Source organism: Xenopus laevis, chromosome 5L, assembly GCF_017654675.1.
Source record: "Xenopus laevis strain J_2021 chromosome 5L, Xenopus_laevis_v10.1, whole genome shotgun sequence".
Classification (NCBI taxonomy): domain Eukaryota; kingdom Metazoa; phylum Chordata; class Amphibia; order Anura; family Pipidae; genus Xenopus; species Xenopus laevis.
Window position 1 is genome coordinate 54,795,236 of NC_054379.1, and position 18,114 is coordinate 54,813,349.

Genomic DNA, 18,114 nt, shown 5'->3' on the forward strand with positions numbered 1-18,114 from the left:
TACAGAGATCCTGCTGAAAAATGTATCAACTAAGGGGCAGATCTGTTAAGGGTCAAATTGAAAATTCTAATTTTCAATTTTTTTTATGGTATCAACTGTCAAATTCAAGTAGGGAATTATCCAAACTCGATGGGAATTTTACAAAACAATTCTAATTCGATTTTCGAGATCAACCAAACTCTGGCCCTTTAAGAATTCGATTTTGCCACCTAAAACCTGCCAAATTCATGTATAAGTCATTGGGAGAGATCCAGTGACCAATTTTATGTTAGTAGCCTTCTTGAGACCGCGATTTTCTCAGAACAATCGTACGAATTGACCATCAACTAAAAAGACCAATATACCAGGAAAACAAAGGGGAGCTGCCTGCTTGGCCCTGCAAACATAGATAGACTGCACTGGGACCGACAAAGATTTTTTGACCTGGCCGATTAATTTCCTGACAGATGTCGGCCAAAAAATTGTAAGATGTACGATCGTTCGAATCCCACTAACCGCACGATAATTTCGAAGGATTGGTCGGACTTCCCTAAAATCGGTCGTTCAGCAAGAAGAATCATCGTGTCTATGGGGAGCTTTAAACTGGGCTGAAATAAAGGTAAATGATAAAATATCCCTGTAAATCACTGCTTAAGGCAAGAGCACACTCAGAGATCATCTGCTCCTTAAGGTGGCCATAGACAAGGTTTTTTGACCTTTTTTTTCCCCGATTTTTGTGCAGATCCGATAAATACGTCAAATAGGCACTGAACGATCGTGCATCTAACGATTTTCGTCCGACATTGGTCATAAAATCAGGTTAGGAAAATCTTCATCAGTCACAGTAAAATGTATCCATTGTGCAATTGTTTGAAGGGCCAAGCAGGCAGCTACCCACAGTTTCTTAGCTTCAACTAGAAGATATTCCTTGAAATGGTCATTTTTGTTGATGGATAAATCATACATTTAAATGTTCGTTTCAGGTCCTACGATAAAAAGATTTTTTAAAAACCTTAACATCTATGGCCACCTTAAAGGGATACTGTCATGGGAAATTTTTTTAATTAAAATTAATCAATTAATAGTGCTGCTCCAGCAGAATTCTGCACTGAAATCCATTTCTCAAAAGAGCAAACAGGTTTTTTTATATTCAATTTTAAAATCTGACATGGGGCTAGACATTTTGTCAATTTCCCAGCTGCCCCCAGTCATGTGACTTGTGCCTGCACTTTAGGAGAGAAATGCTTTCTGGCAGGCTGATGTTTTTCCTTCTCAATGTAACTGAATGTGTCTCAGTGGGACATGGGTTTTTACTATGGAGTGCTGTTCTCAGATCTACCAGGCAGCTGTTATCTTGTGTTAGGGAGCGGGAGCTGTTATCTTGTGTTAGGGAGCGGGAGCTGTTATCTTGTGTTAGGGAGCTTATCTTGTGCAGTGCGACTAAGAATTTTGTTACTGTGTATGCATTTGCTCTGGGAGGTTCAGGGATACTGGGAAACTGGAACTATATGCCTATGTGGCACTAGTGTGTACACATGGGCTTCTGTATCAGACTTCCGGTTTTCAGCATAAACTTCCAGGACTAGGGCGTGAGCATGCTCAGTTTGCTCCTTTCCCCTTCCCTCCTCCCCTCCCTGCTGTAATTTGAGCACAGAGCTATGAGTGAGCAGGGAAACTCAGGCAGGAAGTGATATCACACCAAGAAAATATGGCAGCTGCTATCCTTAACAAACAGAGAGCTTCCTTAGCTGTTTACTCCGGTATGGTAAAGCATTATACAGAATAAATAGTGTTATAGCTTGCACTATTGTGGCTAATCTATTGACAATAAAATGCTTAAATAGCTTTCCTTCTCCTTTAACACAGGGATTATTAACCTAGGATGTTTAGGGTGGGTCTAACAACCCCCATCAATAAAGTGAAGTTGGGATCTCTTATCTGGAATAAAGAAATTCCAAAAAGCTCTGAATTCCAAAAAGTCACACTCGGTCAGTTTTAGGCAATAAAATAAAATCTTTATTTTTCAATGTAATAACAAACAGTACCTTGTACCAGATAGTAATGAATCTAGCATTACTCCATACTGGTGGCAAATCAATCCTATTATATTTTTTAAATATTTAAGTATTTTATTTAATATTTACGTTTTTTTTAGCAGACAAAGTATGATATTCAAAATAAAGAAAAAAAGGGTCCCAAACTTTCCAAATACAGGTATGGGATCCATTATCCGGAAACCCGTTATTCGGAATGCTCCAAATTACAGAATGGCCATCTCCCATAGACTCCATTTTATCCAAATAATCCACATTTTTACAAATGATTTCCTTTTTCACTGTAAGATTAAAACAGTACCTTGTACTTGATCCAAGCTGAGATATAATTAATCTGTATTGGAAGCAAAACCAGCCTGTTCTAGAAGACTCAAGGTATGAAGATCAAATTACAGAAAAATCCATTATCCGGAAAACCCCTGGCCCCCACCATTCTGGGTAACAGGTGCCATACCTGTAATACATCCCTTACCTGTAATTAAAACGAGATGTGTTACTTGTTATAACCAGTTTTTTTGTACATAAACATGATCTTTATTCTTTATTATTCTTTATTATACATGATCTTTATTTATAAACTTCATCTTTATTAGGGTGTTCTATGAAAAAGGTTAGGAGACATGTATAAATGCTATAGAAATAAAGACTAACAATAACAGTATGTTTGTTTTAATGTGTAGAGTATCTGTACTACTTCCCAGATAAGGTACGCCTATGTCTCTAGACTTAAGCCAATGCAATGCGGGGCTGATTCTCGGTCTGCGTTTTTTCACAGGTAGAATCAGCCCTGTGTGGCATCAGCTTTATGGGCCAATCTGTCAGCTAACTCAAATACTGGTCAGTGTGTATGGCCACCGAGGTACATCTGCGACAATTTATTCTGACTTCATTTGAAAATGCACATGTGTAACTATTTTAAAACTAGGATCACAGTTGAAAACTACTAGGTTACAATGCTATGTAAACAGAAACCTCCTACCCTTTCTGAAAAAGTCCTACAGGCAGGGGGTTTTCCGGATAAGGGTTCTTTCCGTAATTTGGATTTCTATAACAATCCTATACCTGTATATACAAATGAACTTATACATGAACTAATTTACCTTTGCTAAAGCTTTAAATACTATTAATAAAAAACACAGTAGTGATCTAACCCAAAACAATTTTTGTTTAAAAATATCAGTTCATGTTCTTTGGCCCTTTTGACTAATATGATTATTCTTCTTATTCCTTTCCACTCTGTTAATTTGCTCAGTGCTAATGTAAACAACAGAATTCCGATGTCCTCCCTTCAATGCAATGGAGTGTAATTACAATCTATGGGAGATGCCCAGTCACAACCACAACAAAAAAAAAAAGGCATAACTTCAGTGCTAGTTTTTTATCATTTGCAGTTAAAAGGGTCCTCCACTCATAAAATGATTCTTTGCATAATTAAAAAAAATGTTATTCTAAACCACTTTCAAATATGCATCTGTTAAAAATGTAAATGTTTTGAAAATTATTTAATTATTTGTATATATAATTTATTAGCATAGAAGAGGACTGTTCTTTACCCCCCAACAACTCCCCCCATGATTTATAAATCCGATTACTTGGTTTCCTGCACAATTTAGCTAGTCACAGAGTCTGAGCCTGGGGTAATTATTGGCCTCAGGATAAGCACATTATGTTTACTAAAATTCACTGCCTTTGTTTTATACCTATTACGTTACCATTTTAAAGGGGAACTATCACAAAAATGATAACTTAATAAGCTTCAGCATACCGAAATAAGTTTTCTAAATATAATCAATTCAAAATTCTGTACTGTTTCTGAAATAATCAAGTTTATCTTCACTATCCCTCTCTCAGCATTTGTTTCTCTTCATTCTCTCTTCATGCAGGAGTTGAGTGACAGTTAGAACCAATATATCTTATAGGGGGGCTCATTTTGCCTAGAAGATTTATTAGAGCTCACTAAAAATCTACACATATCTTGTCTCTATAAATGCAGGATTTGTGCAAAAGTTGTTTTTTTAGATTTTGTTTGTACTAGAATCAGTTATTTGAGTGAGCTGTAATACATCTGCTAGGAAAGGAGGCCCCTATAAGATATATTGAATGTAACTGGCAATTTCAGACTAGCTCATATCAGACCAGAGAGAGGGGCCTTACTGCAAAGTGCTCTGAACTGTGCAGTTCTGATTTTGGCAAATCCTCACAGTCTATTGCTCTTCAGTTTGATGTTCAGTGAAAGAGGCCAGAAATGGACACAAGTGCTTCCTCAAGTGGCAGTTGCTCTGGGAACACTATCTGCAGCACTGCCCAATGAGTAGATGTAGCCATGCTACAATCCCAGGTCCCTGCATACACAACCTTGGTTTTCAAATCCCATGAAAAAAAGTCTCCCCTCTTTTTTGGTGAGGGTCATGGCATGCTAACTTTAGAGGTAGAATGAGGGCTAGCAACCAATTAAGTCACAACACAGAATCAGATCACTTCCCAAAGGCCCCTTAACTACACTGTGAAAGACACACTACAAGAGTGAATCGAATATGCCATGCAAATAATATTTATATAGCAAGAACACATTCAGAACACACACTGGATGATTTTTATAAATTTTTATCCATTTTATGAGCCTTAACAATAATTGATATGCCCCGCCCACCATTGAGAGCCAATTATTATAACTTTGCCATAAAAGTAATTACATGATGCTTTTACATTACCTGTCTGGTGTCCCATGTTCCTGTATGAGTGGGCTGCCATATTTGTGTATGAGTAGTAAGCTATGAAAACTTTAACGGACAGGCTAAGATGGGACAGTCAGGTAGGCAAAATTGTCAGGTTTAGTAACTTCAACTAAGAATTACTTACAAAAACAAACCTCTCAGCAAAAAAATGATTAACATGACCTATAGGTAACTTTTAATGTAAATTCATATTTTACAAAGTAGTTTTTTAGTGTCAGTATCACTTTAAAACTGGCAATACAGTTGATACAAGTTTAATGCTCAAATAAACAAACAAATTGAAAACACTGAAACATAAAAGAAAGCTTTACAATAGCACAGTGTTTAGGTTTCAAAAAATGATGTTGCTATTCATTTAACTTACTTATTGCTTTAATTTACTGTCTAACTGCAAGAAGCAGTCAGGACAGCAGGTCAGGACAGAGAAGACAGGCAGGCCTAAATGGCATAATAAGAATAAGGCAAATATCATACAAGGCACAGGAGAAACACCTGAAACCACCTGTGCCACCTCCCATTTTAGTTCTATCATTGCTGGTTCAACCTTGAAAATCAGTAGAATGTAATCATGCCCCCATGTTTAACGCAAGGCACAATTTCTATTCCAAGTCACCTTCCATGGCAGCATTCACCAATATGAGTATTCCCGCCCTACAGGCCACTGGACAGGAAAGGGTTAACCCCATTAGGCTATAACATCCGCCTACTACCATCCCCCATTGTCTAAGAATCCAAGCTCAAAAAGGGAGGGGGATTGGTGAATGCTGCCATGGAAGGTGACTTGGAAATAGAAATTACGGTAAGTAGAAAGAATTTCTCTATTTCCCAAGCCACCCATGGCAGCACTTCACCAATATGAGAATTACCATAGCTTAACACAAGAAGGGAGGGACAGATGCTTAAATGTTTTTATTATGAATGTATAACAGCTTGCAAGACTTTTCTCCCAAATCTAGCTTCTTGGGACAACAAAATGTTCAGTTTGTAGTGCTTTACAAACGTATGTAAGGAAGTCCATCTCGCTGCCTTACAAATCGCCTCTGGCGGAGCCCTGGCTTCTGCCGCCCAGGAAGTAGCCAAAGCTCTGGTAGAGTGTGCCTTTAAGTCTCCAGAAACCTCTCTGCCTGCCTTGTGGTACGAAAACACAATACAGCCCACAATCCAACGGCTAATCGTTGATTTTGAAGGAGCCATTCCTCTTCTTGGACCCCTTGGAATGACAAACAGTCTGTCGGTTTTCCTCCAAGAACTTGTCCTAGTTAGGTAATGAGACACTGCCCGAACTAGATCCAGGGTATGCCATTCACGTTCCCGTTTGTTTCCTGGATTCGGACAGAATGAAGGTAAAGTTATTTCTAAGTCTAGATGAAATTGTGACATCACTTTCGGAAGAAACTGAAAAGCTGGCCTTAAAACCACTTTATCCGCAAAGATTACTGTATCAGGTTCTTTCGCTGACAAGGCTTGAATCTCTCCTATTCTGCACGCCGAAGTGATTGCTACCAGGAACAGTATTTTCATTGTAGCATGCCAATCTGAAGCGGTCTCAAGAGGTTCGAAAGGAGCCGCCATCAATACCTTCAACACTAAAGGTAAATCCCACGGAGGAACTCTTATCTTCCGAGAAGGTCTCACCCTCTTTACTGCATTAAAGAAGCGCATCACCAACTTCTCTTCGGCCCACACTCGATAGTATTGGTTAGAAGTGGACCTTTTCCTACACTTCAACAACAGATCCGTTAGTTCACTTTTGCATCCCGCCTCCGTGAGCCTCTGCCTCTCAACTTCCATGCCGTCAGACACAGGCTGCCTACATCCTGGAAGGATATTGGACCTTGCATCAACAGGTCTTCTCGAACTGGTAACGTCATTGGTGGCTGCACTGCCATTTGCATAAGTAGGGGGAACCACGGGCGTCTTGGCCAAAATAGGATTACCGCAATTACCAAGGCCTCCTCCAGATCTATTTTTTTCAACACCCTCCAGATCATTGGAAAGGGAGGAAAGACATACCCGAATATCCCTCTCCAGTTCTGGAATAAAGCATCCACTCCCCTGGTCTTTAGAGACGGGTATCTTGAAAAGAAAATTTTGCATTTGTGATTCTTGTCTGAGGCCATCAGATCGACTTCTGGTCTGCCCCACTTTTGTATTATATCCTGAAATACAGAGGGATTTAGACCCCATTCTCCTGGGTCTATGATGTTCCGGCTCAGAAAATCGGCCTGCACATTCGCTTTCCCTGGCACATACAGAGCCGTGAGTCCCTCTAAATTCACCTCTGCCCAAGACATCATTATTGCCAATTCTTTGAGTAATCGCCCACTCCTGGTTCCTCCTTGCTTTCGGACATATGCCACCGCCGTGGCGTTGTCTGACCGAACCTTTACCCACTTGTGGGCAATTTCTCCTGCGAAGGCTAGCAAAGCCATTCTTATGGCTCTTAACTCCAGAATATTGGAGGGAACCCGAGCCAAGTCCCACTGCCCTTGAGCAGACATGCCATCTAACATTGCGCCCCAGCCTGTTTGAGAGGCGTCCGTGGTTATAACCATGAAGTCGGGTTGTGTTAACGGCATCCCTTTTGATAAATTCTGCGGCCTTAACCACCACTCCAGACTTGCTTTTATATGATCTGGAACAAGAAGGGACTTCCCCATATTGAGAGGATTGCTCGCCCCTGACCTTAGAAGAAAAACTTGTAGAGGTCTCATGTGCCACCTTGCCCAACGCACCATTTGTATTGTTGAGGAGAGAAGACCGAGGAGGGACATGCATTCTCGGACAGACACTTTTGACTTTTGTTTGAAGGATTGCACTCTGTCTATAATCTGCAAAATCTTTTGGTCCGGAAGAGACACAGTCTCTTGAACTGTATTCAACTCTGCGCCGAGAAACAACAAAACCTGTGTTGGCACTATGTGGCTCTTCTGCCAGTTTATTATCCAGCCGAAATATTGTAGAACTTCGACTGTCTTGTCTCTGTTTTTCCTTGCTTCTTTTTCTGAACTGGCGACCAATAGGATATCGTCTAAATAATGGAAAGCCGATACTCCTTCATAGAGTTCCTCTTCTGACACCTCTGAAAGAGAATCATATATAACTTCTCTTGTTCTTTTCTGCTTTCTAGATACTCCAGATGTCGATGCTTCTTGAACCCCCTGTTTAATTATAGAAACCAATGCATCCAACTGGGGAAGTGAAGTAGCCTGAGGATCCCCTGAAGGAGGTTGAGCATCAATGGAGGACTGCTTTCTTGAATGAAGACTTTCAGCTTTAGACATTTCCGCAGACACAGAGAGGCTAGAAAACAAATAGATATTCCTATTAGCCTCCTACTCTCTTATTCAGGCAAAATAATAACTTGCCTTATGCTTACCTAGAGACTTTAGGCTGAACCCCTTTCCCAGAGCCAGGTTGTTCCATACTGCAGGTTCCTGCTGGACAAGCAAAATCCTAATAAATCCTCTGCTGCCAATAAAAAACGCACCCCTTAAAGCATTCGCTTACTTTTATCCACTGCACCACGATCCGTTCGTTGCTGACGTCAAAACTCAGGGCGCCATCAGATTTACAGCGTTCCCTGCTTAAAAGCGCCGCATCCGGAAGTGACGTCATCCATGAAACACAAGCGCTTCCGCAGTGGAACGCATAGCGCAAACTAACCCTGGCTCTGGGAGGGAGACTTCCGGCGCGCACTTCCGGTTACCACGTGTAACGCCTCTGCTACTCCATGCGGCCAGGAAATCCAAGCGGTACTATCTAGAAGCCGCCATAACTCACCCTTCTCACGGCCAGCTATGTTGTTGGCCTCTTTAGGTGAAATACGTGACCCAGCCTTTTGGTCCTTCTCCGCAGCGATCCCCTCAGGGGAGCAATTTGGGAGGCATCAGGGGAGAAGAGAGGACCCCCCTGGATTCGGTAAGCACATCCATGGCCTGGACAGGAAAAAAGACAATGGGGGATGGTAGTAGGCGGATGTTATAGCCTAATGGGGTTAACCCTTTCCTGTCCAGTGTCCTGTAGGGCGGGAATACTCATATTGGTGAAGTGCTGCCATGGGTGGCTTGGGAAATAATCTTATGGGGGGGCAGCCATGTCTCCAGACTCCAGTTTGTGGAGGGCCGCAAAATGAAAAGAGCACCTATTGGGCAAAAATATTATCCCCAACTAAAGGTGCAGGCTAAGAGCACACACTTCGGTTGGGGGTAACAGTTTTTTGTTTTAAATTGCCCCCCACCAGCGTTAGGCCACCGGTGCTGGGAGGGAGCGCCCAGTATGAGCAGCCATGTTGGGGCACACGCATGCACATAATGAGCGAATGTCGCGACTTTCTCATTATGTTCATGACGTCAGAAGCATTATGCGCTATTTATGACATGGCCTCTCGCACCGGAAGCTCCGTCCCGGTGCAAGTGTCCTAGCGCTGGCATGGGCAATTTAAAAAAACACAAAAAAACTACCGTTACCCCCAAACAGAGTGCAGGCCCTTTCCCTGCCAGCCGTTTTTTCCTAGATGCGAACATCTACTGCCAAGCAGTTTTTAGATATTTTGCACTCTTTCACTTTAAGCTCTTTTCCTGGGGCGGTCTTTTAGTTTACCCAGGAAAACAATATATTGTTTTTTTTCAGGACAACCTGAACTTTCAAAATATGCAAGAATTTTGGTGTAATTCTACTTCTGTAAAAAATATAGGCTTCAAAGTGTCTAATAAGATGAAAAAAATCATGTTTCACAAAGAACAATCACATATATCAGAAACATCATTTATTTTATGTATGAGAACACAGCCAATTTGGAAAGGTCTATGTCTCCTGAACACGGCAATACCAAATATATATAGTTTTATGGAAATTTCTCACTTGTATAGCTCAAAATCTACACGCAGTACACCAAATTTCCAAAGCACTGCTCCCCAAACGGCATACTTCTGATTTCAAGGCCAAACATTCCGCTAACAGCAGGTTTACCCTATAATACTACCCATTATTAGAAAAACAGATTCTGGTGAATCAAAAATGGGTAATTATATCTTTGTACTCCAAACTACCAAGTTGCAATTGTTTCCTAAAGTTATAATATTTGATAGAAATTGGTGAATTTTTTTGAAAAATTACCTCAAAGCTTCCACTCCCCAAATATGGAAGCCTGGGGTCCACTGGACAGTTTGATGCCCAATATGTATAGGTTTACCTAAGCATGTGGTGTAGGGGCCCTAAAATGTAGACACCTCATTTGAGCTATCAGTTCTGTAATTCCAGATACTGGAAAATCAACACATTTACATCGTTGGGGGGGGGGGGCAAAGGTAGAAAAAAAAGTACGTTCACCCCAGAAAACCATATATTTTCGGAAAGTACCCATTCCCCCAAATCCAAATTGGGTATGCATGTCTTTCTACTCCAAAGCACTAAGCCGCAAACCCTTCCTAAATTTGGCAATTTTGGTGCCATTTTCTAAAACCACCTCAAAACTTCCAACCTGCAACATCGTATTTCCAAAATACTATTATGTATGAATATAAATCACCCCAAATATGAAAGCCTGGGGTCCCCTGAACAGTTTGATGCCCAATATGTATAGGTGTACCCAAGCACGTGGCATATGGGGGCCCCAAAATGAAGAAACCCCATATGGTCTGCCATTTCAGGTACTACAAAATCAACACATTTACATCGTTTTGGGAGGCAGCAAAGGTATAAAAAAAGTACGTTCACCCCAGAAAACCATATATTTTCGGAAAGTACACATTCCTTCAAATCCAAATTAGGTATGCATGTCTTTATACACCAAAGCACCAAGCTGCAAAACGTTCCTTAATTTGGCAATTTTGGTGATATTTCCAAAAATCACCTCAAAGCTTCCACCCTGCCGCATTGTATGTCCCACATACTTTTGAGTATCAAGATAACTCACCCCAAATATGAAAGCCTGGGGTCCTCTGAACAGTTTGATGCCCAATATGTATAGGTGTATCTAAGCACATGGCATATAGGTGCCCCAAAATGAAGACACCATATGGTCTGTCATTTCAGATACTGCAAAATCAACACATTTACATAGTTTTTAGGGGCAGCAAAGTTAGAACAAAGTACGTTCACCCCAGAAAACCATATATTTTTGGAGAGTACACTTTCCCCTGAATCTAAATTGGGTATGCATATTTTTCTACACCAAAAGTACCAAGCCGCAAACCATTCCTAAATTTGGTGATTTTGGTGACATTTCCAAAAAATAAACCACCTAAAAATTTCTACCCTGCATTACACACATACTTTTAGGTATCAAGAGAAATCACCCCAAATATGAAAGCCTGGGGTCCTCTGAACAGTTTGATGCCCAATATGTATAGGTGTACCCAAGCACGTGGCATATAGGGGCCCTAAAAAGGAAGACCCCCATATGGTCTGTCATTTCAGGTACTGCAAAAACAACACATTTACATCGTTTTGGGGGGGCAAAAGTAGAAAACCATATATTTTCGGAACGTACACATTCCCCTGAATCCAAATTGGGTATGCATGTCTTCCAATTCAAAAGTGCCAAGCCGCAAACTATTCCTAAATTTGGTGATTTTGGTGACATTTCCAAAAATCACCTCAAAATTTCTACCCTGCAGCATCGTATTACCCACATACTTTAAGGTATCAAGAGAAATCACCCCAAATATGAAAGCCTGGGGTCCTGAACAGTTTTATGCCAAATATGTATAGGTGTACTCAAGCACGTGGCATATAGGGGCTCTAAAATGAAGACCCCCCCCGTATGGTCTGACATTTCAGATACTGCAAAATCAACACAGGTACTACAAAATCAACACATTTACATCGTTTTGGGGGACGGCAAAGTTAGAAAAAAGTACATTCACCCCAGAAAACCATATATTTTCGGAAAGTACACATTCCCGCGAATCCAAATTGGGTATGCATGTCTTTGTACTCCAAAGTACCAAGTCGCAAGCCTTTCCTAAATTTGGCAATAAAAAGCCACAGTTTTTATATTTCTGAAAATGGCCTAAAAATATTGCAATTGGCCGCATTTATCTCACCCGATTTCTTACATACAATTGTAAAACACCATAAATACTGATGCCAAGGGTCTACTGAACAGTTTGATGCCCAATATGCATTGATATACCAAGGCAGCTGGCATGTACGGACCTCAAATGAAAATAGTACATATGATTTTTCCTCCTCTGCCGATTGGCCTTCTGTGAACATAGACCCTTGACTTCATATTATGTGCCTCACGACCCTCTTAACAGCAAAGACCCCACAAAACCATATATTTTGGAAAGTACACATTCCGACGAATCCAACAAAGATAAAGACGACTTTCTACACCAAACTGCAAAGCTTTTCTAAAGGTAGCGGTTTTTACAACATTTCTGAAAATCGTCTAAAATTATTGCAGTTTGCCACATTTATCGCACACAATGTTTTACATACAAAGAAAAATCACCCTAAATATGGACGTCAGAGGTCTACTGAATAGTTTGATGCCCAATATGCATAGATTTACCAAAGTATGTGGTGTGTACGGACCCCAAATGAAAAACATGCATATGAATTTTCACGCTAGCCAACTAAGCTGCACAAAAGAGAGCCCCAACTGTGCGTTAAGTGCCATAAGACCACCAAACTGTAAAATGACCCCCCCAGAAAACTATATATTTTTGGAAAGCATATATTCTGGCGAATCAAACTAAGTAAAATAAATCTTTCTATACCAAAGCACCAAACAGCAAAACTATACTAAAGATGCATAAGGAACAATAATGCAGGGATAAAATTGCAATAAAACCACAAAAATAGTGTAAATCAATTAAATAACAAAATAATTGATCCGACAGCGTAATTAGTGGCTGAAATCGATTATCCAATAGTCACGTTGTCAAAATAACATGTTTTTAGGCAAAACAAACGGTACTATGAATAAATAAAAAAACAAACCTGTTTGTGAGTTTTTGTGTATACATATTTGTGCACTTCTAAAAGTTGTCTGAGACCAAGTGTGCTAAAAAAAAAAAAAAAAATACCAATCTTTACTAAAATGTGTGTGTAAGTATATAAATGTACAGTAAGTATGTGTAAGTGCAGGTAAGTGTGTAAAAAAACGTGCACTTACCGTTTTTGTAGCAGGAGGATCACTGGAAAGCGCAGCCAGGACATCGTGTCTGCAGAGTCACTGCACAGCAGGGAGTGGGCGGATGTGCGACAGAGATCAGGTAAGAGAGCAGCAGCATTTACCACTTTGAAGTCGGATCTGCGACAATCCTGTCGCAGATCCGACTTGACAGCCCCCAAGCCTCGTTGCCCAGGGGGCTGTCAACCCTCCTGACTCTCTGCAGAGGCGGCAAAAGCCACCGATGCAGAGAGAAGGGCTCAGCTGCAGGAGAATGTACGAGGTACATTCTTGGCAGCCTGAACCCTGAACCGCCAGCACCTACGCAGTACATGCTTGGCGGTTAAAGGGTTAAGGTAGGAGAGGAACTGGGGAGGGGGGAAATTGGCTTGTTGAAATACGCAGGCTGAGAATCTACCCCTATGCTGGCATTAGCCTCAAGTCCTGTCTGCACCTGGGACCACTGTGTTGGCCAGGGCCAGGCTCCATGGTGCTGCGCCCCGAGGCCGCACCTGCACGTCCCCCCCCCCAAAAAAAGTTACTGCGTGCAACCCCAACTCTGTGCGGACGTGATCGTGCCGACAAGCACCACAGTACTGGGGAACTTTGAGTCCCCAGTGCTCCTTAGGATGCAGTTGGTCGGCATGCCACCCCTAATATCTTGCCGCCCTAGGCCCGGGCATTTGTGGCCTTGCCTGGTGTCGGCCCAGGTGTAGGCACATGCTTTGGATTTTTGCAAAGAAATGTAAGAGTTTGCATACTTGCACTAAAGTCCGCTGCACCTGGAGCCAACACAATTATTTTGGGTGCAGGCAGGATAGGAGGCTAATGCCAGCGTAGGGGTAGAATCTCGGCCTGTGTATCTCAGGAGGCCAATTGTTAGCCCTGTGTGGCAAAGAAGTGTTGCCATCAGACACAACACACCTGTAGAATGCCAACGCTGAATGCTGAATTTGCATCAGACAAGATATAATCTGGTGGTATCTGAAAGACATTTTTTCCCATTGTAATATATTGACTGTCGGATGTAGATGCATGAACAAAACACACCATCTGACTTTATTTGATGCAACTTATATTACAACTGTGGGGATGAGATTTTGTAGGATCCCACAAAATCTCATGCTGCTGCATGCAGTTGCATGACTTCATTCTGTGGGTCAGATAAATACAGATTAAAACCTCCCATGTAGTTTAGCTCTTAAGATAAAAAGTCACACATGGAGTACAGTCCGCAACACCTGAAGTATGTATTCTTCTCCATGCCTGCATTTTGTTAGCAGGTGGAGAGAAGCAGATCATCCACAGCTGTATGTAGCTGCACTGACGGGCACAGTTTTACATGGAGCAGAGATTGGTCCGAAAATGCATACTTAAAAAATTTTCCAGCCAATCTCTGCTCTTCTTTGCAGAAAACAGGCCGCAGCTGTGCCTGTCAGTGCAGCTACACAGAGCTGCAGAGCAGAGTGGATCTGCTTCTTTGCGCTTGCCTACAAAACACAGGCAGAGAGAGGAGAGGTTAACTGCACATTTGCCCATAGTGCCTCTGTTGCGGCTTCTAATACTTTTTTTATTCTCTTTTACACAACTCCAGCTATGTTGCCATTTCATAATAAATGTGGCTCAAGATTACAGACTGTATTAAATGTCAGTTGTTTGCATTTTAATAAACTTCCTCAATTTAAACATCTCTGAATTTTTTTTCTCTGGTATATTTAATGTCTGAATAATATGATCTTGGAAAGTTTATTTTGTGCTATACATTATTATGAACGTAAATACAACTTTCTAATTGATTGTTACTATGTGATTACAAACACAAAAACATTCAATGGCAATCAACGTCCTGGCAAAATGATTCTGAGAACAGTGGCTCATAAAATGTAGAGGTTGCCTGAGATTGTAACTTGCCCATAAAGGGCATGTAAAGGCAAAAAAATAAAATCCCATTTTTACTTTCTTTAATGAAAAAGAAACCTATATCCAATATACTTTAATTAAAAAATGTGTACAATTTTTTATAAGAAACCTGACTGTATGCAGTGAAATTCACCCTTTATTTAATGCTGTGGATAGGAATTGTCAGATGGTCCCTAACTGCTGAGGAGGGAAACAATCATACTTATGAACAGCAGGGGGAGACTCCGCCTTACTTCCCAGCCATGCAGAACTCAAGCATGTTTGTTTATGACAATCCCTAAGCAGCCCAGACCACACTGAGCATGTGCACAGTCTTAGTCTTGCAAAGATGTTTAACAAAGTTACAAGATGGTGACCCCCTGTAGCCAACTTTGAAAGCATAAATTATTTGTTTGATTGGGTTTGTGGTGCAGTAAGTTCATGTTTATTATACAAAATACAGCATTTCTAGCCTTATTCTATTTTTGACTTTAGATGCCTTTTAAAGGGGTTGTTCACCTTTGAGTTAACTTTTAGTATGATGTAGTGAGTGATATTCTGAGACAATTTGCAATTGGTTTTCACTTTTTATTATTCGTGGTTCTTTAGCTTTATATTCAGCAGCTCTCGAGTTTGCAATTCCAGAAATCTGGTTCTAGGGTCCAAATTACTCTAGCAACCATGCATTGATTTAAATGAGAGACTGGAATATGAATAGCAGAAAGGCTGAAAAGAAAGATGAGTTATAAAAAGTAGCCATTACAAATTTGGAGCTTTACAGATCATTTGTTTTTTTAGATGGGGTCAATGACCCCCATTTGAAAGGTGGAAAAAGTCAGAAGAAGGCAAATAATTACAGAACTATAAAAATAAATAATAAAGACCAATTGAAAAGTCTTGATTAGTCATTCTATAACATACTAAAAGTTAATTTAAAGGTGAACCACTCCTTTAAGCCAAATGAATGTGACTATTCTTAACAGCTTCACAGGGTGTGTCTTGGTTTATTATTTTGACTGTTGAAAAAAGGTATGTACCAGCCTATAAATGCAACTAATTTAACACACATAGATAATAGGTACAACATAAACTCATACATATCCATATTTAATACACAAAAGCCTGATGTCATCAGTTATAAACGGTGAGTTCTGATGTCATTTCTGTCAGATGACTCACTGAAACATGTGTATTATAATATATAAAGTACCCCCAGTTGAAATATTCAGCCTCATGTTTTTATATGGTCATGAAACTCCTCTGTAATTTATGATATCCTTATATTTTACAAAAGGGGGTACTTTATTCACTATATACACAAGGAAAGCTGTTGTTTCAATCCAATTAGCAATTTCTTGTTTATACATGTGTAACTGAATTCAAAGCACAGAATGGGCACCTTCCTAACATTTCATGTAAAGTTTAGTACCGATTGGCACCCAACAAGGGCTTTGCCTCCTAACTGCAAGGGTGTCTAGTCTACTGCCGCCCCCTAAATTACCACACAATTCGACAACAAATAAATCACCACCTTCCTTTCACAGCAGCATATACACACCCTATCTAAATTCCCCAGATACTGCAAGTAATAGGATGCTTGATGCAAGATCTGTATCCAGCTGAGCTTCTCTCCTCCATATTTCCCATCACTTTTTTTTTTGTTATTCTAGGGCTAGATAAGTACTTTTTTCTGGTTACTATGGAAACCATGAGAAGGACAGCATTATTCTAGATGGCACAATGAGGGCCTGCTCAGTTGCATTTGATCAAAGCAATGGAGGGCTAGAGCATGGCTGTCTAACCTGTGACCTGTCATCTATTAAACTTAACCCCTGGCAGCAAGGACTATCAGGGGTTGCTGGGAATTGTAGTTCTGTAATCACTTGAGCACCAAAGTTTAAAACTCCCTTGGTCTATGCTCATATTGCAAACAGTACAAAGGTTTACCCCACTAAGCTCTATTTTCACTTTCACTAATGAAGATCTTTTTGTTCTTCAGTGTTGGCAGATTTAACCTTATTAAGTCACAGAGGTCATAATAAGTGGCAGTCAATCCAGATTGAGCACCCAGTGCCCTCCTCCCCCCCACGTTATTTCTTAAATTTACTGGTAGGGAGATGTGTGAGATATTGTTTAGCAACAGTTGGAGGGAATCGCAGATTGGGCCAATTCCTTGTGCAAAGGAACATAAAGGGCATTACTGGGACGAATATATAATCAATGCAGCAATAAATATATTAATATAACGCGACCAACCCGCTGCCTTGGCATACAGAAATACCAGCAGCCCCAATAGCTGTAAGTGAAAGTACCAGGGAGCCAGAAAAAGCATGGTAACACATCAGCCTCCATTCACAACACTCAACAGATGAGCAAAACCTCAGGCATTAAAATAAGTCAAGTCCCCTCGGTTTATTCATACGAGCGACGCCTGAGCAGCAGTAAATGAAACGTACCTGGTGTGTGCCGGAGCCAGACATGTGCACTCACAACTCAAGCCCTCGCGTAGAGGAGATACTTTGCATTGCTCTGCTCTACAGGAGCCAGCGGGGAAGAAAGCCAGACCCCGCCCATAGGGTGGTAGTAGAAAAAACCACACACACACAAGAATGGTCCTCATCTGACGTCTCTCTCATTTTCATGTCACTTCCTTTTAAAGCTACAAGTCGAACTGGCAAATAAAAATAATAGTGCTTCCTCCTGTACAACTCCCTTGCCCCCTCTGGAGTCTTCCCGTTAAGGAAGACAAACGCAAAGACCCCATGACGGTGTTTAGACATCTAATGGACACTGTTCATAGTGTTTCTCACGATAACATAGCAGGATATCGCTGGCAGTTGAACATGTCTCTGCTTCAGTGAGGGAGGTTAAATCTACTCATGAGTGAGTGTGTGACAAAGTGTACACTATTGTGCAAAAATGTGCACTAAGGTTACCTATGACTGCGAAACAAAGGGGGCACACCCTATCACAGTTCAAGCCTCTGATTAATTCTGTGAGGGGAAGGTAGTTATCATTATTTGTATATCACTTCCCGTAATCTCTGCCATGATTTGATCAGTTTGGTATATATACATTAGTTGCTGGCCAACATCCTACATTTGATTATATAGTGAATAAAGTACCCCCTCTTGTAAAATATAAGGATATCATAAGTTACCGAGGAGTTTCATAACCATATCGGCCTCGTGTTTTTATACAGGTCATAGAACTCCGGGGGAACTTCTAATATCCTTATATTTTACAAGAGGGGGTACTTTATTTATTATAATACACGAATTTCAGTGAGTCATGTGACAGAAATGACATCAGAACTCACTGT

General features: G+C 40.8%; 1 protein-coding gene across 3 annotated transcripts in view; it reads right to left on the minus strand.

Annotated features, from left to right (window-relative positions):
* The window catches only part of agpat4.L (1-acylglycerol-3-phosphate O-acyltransferase 4 L homeolog), a 59,352-nt gene extending 41,954 nt beyond the window's left edge, over nt 1-17,398 (minus strand). Inside the window, exon 1 of one of the 3 annotated variants that reach the window (XM_018263097.2) lies at nt 17,249-17,398. The gene's annotated coding sequence lies outside the window, so the exon portion shown is untranslated. Of the gene's footprint in view, nt 1-2,334; nt 2,358-17,248 lie in introns of those variants that run through there. The other 2 variants (XM_041562777.1, XM_018263098.2) reach the window with 2 other exon arrangements.
* Between the last annotated feature and the right edge of the window lie 716 nt (nt 17,399-18,114).